This window comes from Osmia lignaria, unplaced genomic scaffold, assembly GCF_051020975.1.
Source record: "Osmia lignaria lignaria isolate PbOS001 unplaced genomic scaffold, iyOsmLign1 scaffold0030, whole genome shotgun sequence".
Classification (NCBI taxonomy): Eukaryota; Metazoa; Arthropoda; class Insecta; order Hymenoptera; family Megachilidae; genus Osmia; species Osmia lignaria.
Window position 1 is genome coordinate 4,685,001 of NW_027478171.1, and position 5,000 is coordinate 4,690,000.

The window sequence follows — 5,000 nt, forward strand, 5'->3', positions numbered from 1 at the left end:
ACGAGATGGTCACCGTTGATACCCTTACTCTGTTAGTATTAAAGACGTTTCCAACATATGCCTTGACGTCCCTATTTGCTTCATAATATTTCTTCTTTTTCTCGTGGGCCTCGTTTAGGTTCCTATATCCTGAAACAATTTGTACATCCAAAATTAATGCTTGCCCCTCCTTGCCTGCTATAATGTCCGGTTTTCTAATTCCTTCCTGTGTCGGAATTCTTGGCTCTGTGATGGTTTGATACCCTTTGCCGATCAAGTTTCCCGCTAGTTTTCCTACGATGTTATCATGTCTCAAGATTCTGCCTCCATGAGTTCGGTGACATTCTTGTATAATATGTGCTGTTGTTTCTGCCGTCTGACATCCTGCTCTGCATCTGGTATCCTGAGTCTCTCTCCTGTTTCCTCGAGTAGTCCTCATTAGAGATGGAATTGCATTAATTCTGATGGCGTGATATTTAATCCAGTCCCTGGCAGGTATGGTGACTCGATCGTCCACCACCCAGCTATGCGATGGGATTGCAGCTGAGGTTTCCCTGAGCTCAAAACCGTCTGTTTGTCTATATAAAGTAAGGTTCCATTTTACGTCTTCGTCTGCATGTATTTTTGCCCAATTATATTTCTTTTTGATACCATCAAGTTCAATAATTCTCTTGGCTAGCGGCAACGATGAATTTTTCATTGATTCTATTCTTGTCTTTGTTAGAAATGGGATTTTAGTATACAACGCCATAATACCAAGCCCTCCGTCCCTGACCTTCGCGTGAAAATAGGCAATCGGTACATCTTTAGGTAAGTGCATCCATGATCTTACATATTTCCTTATCAATCGGTCTAGTTGTTTTAACATTACGTAATTAGTTTTTCCTAGGACTAGGGTGTGTAAGAATCTTGGTATGATATAAATTCTTAGGATGGTTAATCTTTGCTGCGGTTTTAATGGTCCTCTATCTACCTTTTCCAACAAGTCACTTAAGGGAGGTTTCGCTCTAACCGGTCCATGCACTGAAAATTCGACGCCTAGGTGTTTCCAAGTTTCCAACATACCAATTTGTGGTATAGTCTTCTCATCAATCTTAAACCATGCTCGTTCTATGACTTTTAATTTCTTATCTTTTCCTGAGGGTATTAATGAAAGACATTTACATTTGTTTGGTGCCAGACCAAGACCATGTTTCTGCATTTCACTTGATACTAGATTTATGAGCGTTTGTAATCCTTCTTTAGTGCTAGCAATCAAGACGAGATCATCTGCAAAAGCAAGTCCGTTAATAATCAGGTCAAGTAATTCGAATCCTATTATCTGGGGTAAATTTGCCAAAACTTCATCCATGACAGCATTAAAAATTAAAGGTGACAAGGGGTCGCCCTGCCTGACTCCTTGCTGCGGTTTTATTGTTTCTGATTTCTCTCCGTTCACTTCAATAAACAGTTCTGACTTATTATACAATTGTTCGATATAATCTATAAGCTTCTTTTTTATTCCTTTCTTCCTTAAGACCTTAATGATAGAACTATGTGATACTGAGTCGAATGCTTTTCTAATGTCTAGAAAAGCCATATGAACTTGCCTTTTCTGTTTCCACGCATTTTCAAGAATAGCTGTAAGAATGAATATGATTTCTGCCACTCCATCCGCTCTAATAAATCCTCGTTGTCTATCATCATGCTTTAGGGATTTGTACAATCTATCTGCTAGTATCTTGTGGAAATGTCTTATTATCACTGAGGCTATGGATATTGGCCTGTAGTTTGCCGGATCTTGTACCTCTCCCGCTTTCGGAATCAGGACTGTTCTAGCTCTCGCCCACTCGCTCGGTATCTTCGCTGAAAACAATAAAATATTCATAATAATTGCTTTAGTTGTGTTGGGTACTTTCTTTAACCAGCAATCCGGTGAAATATCATCCGCTCCTCTGGCAGTGTCGGCTTTTGGCTGGAGTCTCAGGACCTCCTCACACGTTATCGGTTTTACAGGTGTATTATTATCCAATTCATACCTTAGGTCTTCTTCCTCCATCCTAGTAATGTTCCTCTTTTCCATTATTGGTTTCCAATACTTTACCTGGTCCTGAAGAGATACTTGATTCCCTGCTTCTGTTTCCCCATCCAAAATCGTCCTTGCTACCTTAACTTTGCTCTTCCTCCATAGTTGCTGGATTTTAGCGTATTCCATTTTCCTCTTTTGTTTCTTCGTCCAGTGTCTTCCTTCTTGATTCCCATTAATTACTTTTCTCTTTTTATTTTCAGGTACTCCGAAGTTAGTGTTGAACCATTCCCTCAGGTGGTCTGTAGGGTCGCGTTCCTGTCTGACATCTTCAACTGCTTGGCCTAGGATATATTTCGCCTGATCTTCGCATTCCGCCGACCTGAGGAATCTTAGGGCCTCTGAATACCAGGATGTATTTTGTTGCTGTGTCTCCACCAGGTAAGTATTCGTATTAATCCTTTCATTTATTGTATTTGTTTGTATCCTTTCATTATGCTCTTCTAGGTTTTCAACAGGTCTTTCTAGGTGAGTGTTCGTGTACCTGTTCTCCGATAAGTTCATGTCTACTATCTCTTCAGGTATGTCAGAGTAAGTATCCGGATTTCTTTCTTGAAGGATTCCTTGTCTGATTTCCACAGTTTCTGGGTTATTTTCTATTTGCAGGTTCTCTGGAAGATTCATCACTGTTTCTCTATATTTGGCTGTCTTACGCAGGGATTTCACCGCTTCTATAGATCTCAGTGGAAAAAGTTGCACTTTTTCATGTAAATATTCATTAATTTTTAACTTTGCTGTCGCAGGTGCAGTTTTCTCAGCTATTGCGATTCTTCTAATGTCTTCTATTTGCCATCTAGGCTTTTTTCTATTAGTATTGATATTTTTGTTTGTTATTTCTTTGTGTGCTGAGGCTTTGTGCACCCCTAGCCCCCGGAACGAGTTAAAATCCTTGGAGCAAAACTCACACCTGAAGCTTTGAGATACATTTTGCTGCTGTTGAGAGTTCACATTTGCTGCAGACCGAGAGCTACTTGGTATATTATAGGAAAGGTAAGAAATAGATATTGGTGGTCCACTGTATGGTGGCATAGAGATACCCCCATTATTATTTAAATTTGTTAATAAATTGTTGCCAGTGGAAATTGCCCCTACCGGGGCATTTGGACGACTTATTTGGGCATCACAGGGTGTTAACTTGTGGCCGGTTTGTAGGGGGATATTATCAAGAAGGACCCTCTCAGGTACCGGCGGGTTGTCAAGCCCTCCTTCTTTCCCCGTTGCAGCACTACGCCTCTCTATTGTTGCTGCGTCTCGTAATCAGTGCTCCGCGCTAATTCATTAATTTTTTTTATCAAAATAGGGCATATTTGCGAATTTAATGCTGAATGTTTTGACTCAACTAAACCCTGTCTGTCACAGTTGGCGCACTTGGATTTTTCCTTTTGTTTGCATTCCCTTGAATTATGCTCGCCCGCACAATGTCCACATGTTGTCGTTGTGGCTGTACAATTTTTTGCTAGGTGATTAAATTTTAGGCATTTAAAGCATTGCAGCACCCTGAAATAGTCCTCAATTCGACAAGATTCGTAATTTAAATAAATTCTTCCGTATTTCATCAATTTAATTCTGGTTTGGGGTGATACCTCTATGAGAACGTTTTTGGAGCTCTTATTTTTGTTAACAAACTCTGTGAGGATCCGTAATTCCAGGCCATCTTCATTGCACCCTATTGCCTCAGCAATAGTCTTTACGATATTCGCAAATGCGATGCTTATAGGAAAATCCCTAATTAGTAATCGCGGTTTCAATTTTTCTTTATCTTTAATTTTCAACCCTAAATCCTTAAGCTTTCCGGATTCCCGCAGTTTGTCTAAATTCACTGTTTTAGCAATAATCCTGATAGCAAGAGAATTTAAGGTTATCAAATGGTTTACTCTTAAGTTAAATTCCGTAGGATTTATTGCATCTTTAAATGCTTTCTTAATCTCGCTGGCCGATTTATAGTTTTTAGGATGTTCTTTAATAGGTATTACCATAAATTCAATGCTATTGTCTGTCTTATTCGAGTTAGAAAGCTCCATGTTACGTAATGGAATACCGGTTTTTACCATTGCAGAGTAAGAAGGTTTTGGTCCTTGTATTGAAGCCTGCATTACCTCTTGGACTTTGCTAACAGCTTCTTTAACTTCGCTACACACTGTGTTCCTGAAGTTGCTACGGAGGTCTTCGTGTATTGTGTTTGTACTCTTTGTAATGTCTTCCATCTGATGTTTTATTGTTTTACTTATTTCATTTTGGACTACCTCTTTAACTTCCTCTATAATTGTCTCCTTTATGCTTATTAGTTTTCTGTTAATATCTTCTTCAACTGTTTCTCGTATACTAGGTTGATCTTCTTTACTCATTCGGTTGAAATATTGCTCTTTTAATGATTCAAATTCGTTCCATTTTGAGGCAATTTCTACATACGCTCTTGTTACTCTCTCATAACTCTTCCAAAGAAAATTCACAGCATCATCAACCGCTTGTGTGCGATTCTTAGGCTCTTTACTTGGTATCGACACCTTAACATTATATAGATGACTTTTAATTTCCAAGTCTATCTCCTCAAACTCTCTTAGTTCAATAGGTAATTTGTCTTTTCTCTTTTCAGGTGAATCAGCCATTTCCATAGAACTGTCCGAGGTTACTGTTCCTGGCGAGGTCAGGGCTCTACGTTTTTTACTCTTACTAGGGGAGGATACCACCCCCGGACGGGACATAGTGGTAAGTATTATTAATTTCCAGTATAGTCGTAATTATAGCACTCTTTTATATCGGCACCAGATGGTAACGGGCTTCACAGGGTAAGTACGATAATTATCTAATGTAGACTGGTAACTCATCGATAATATGTAATTACTTCCAGGTATCTACTCCAGGTAAGTAGTTCTCAAATGGTAACCTAATACCGACCTAAGATAGGTCGGTAAGGTAGAATTTTTCTTTCTGCCGTTACCCTAGCTTATCGACCGTA

At 39.2% G+C, this 5,000-nt stretch overlaps 1 pseudogene; it reads right to left on the reverse strand.

Annotated features, from left to right (window-relative positions):
• The window catches only part of LOC143306670 (large subunit ribosomal RNA), an 11,022-nt pseudogene that overhangs the window by 2,739 nt on the left and 3,283 nt on the right, over positions 1-5,000 (reverse strand).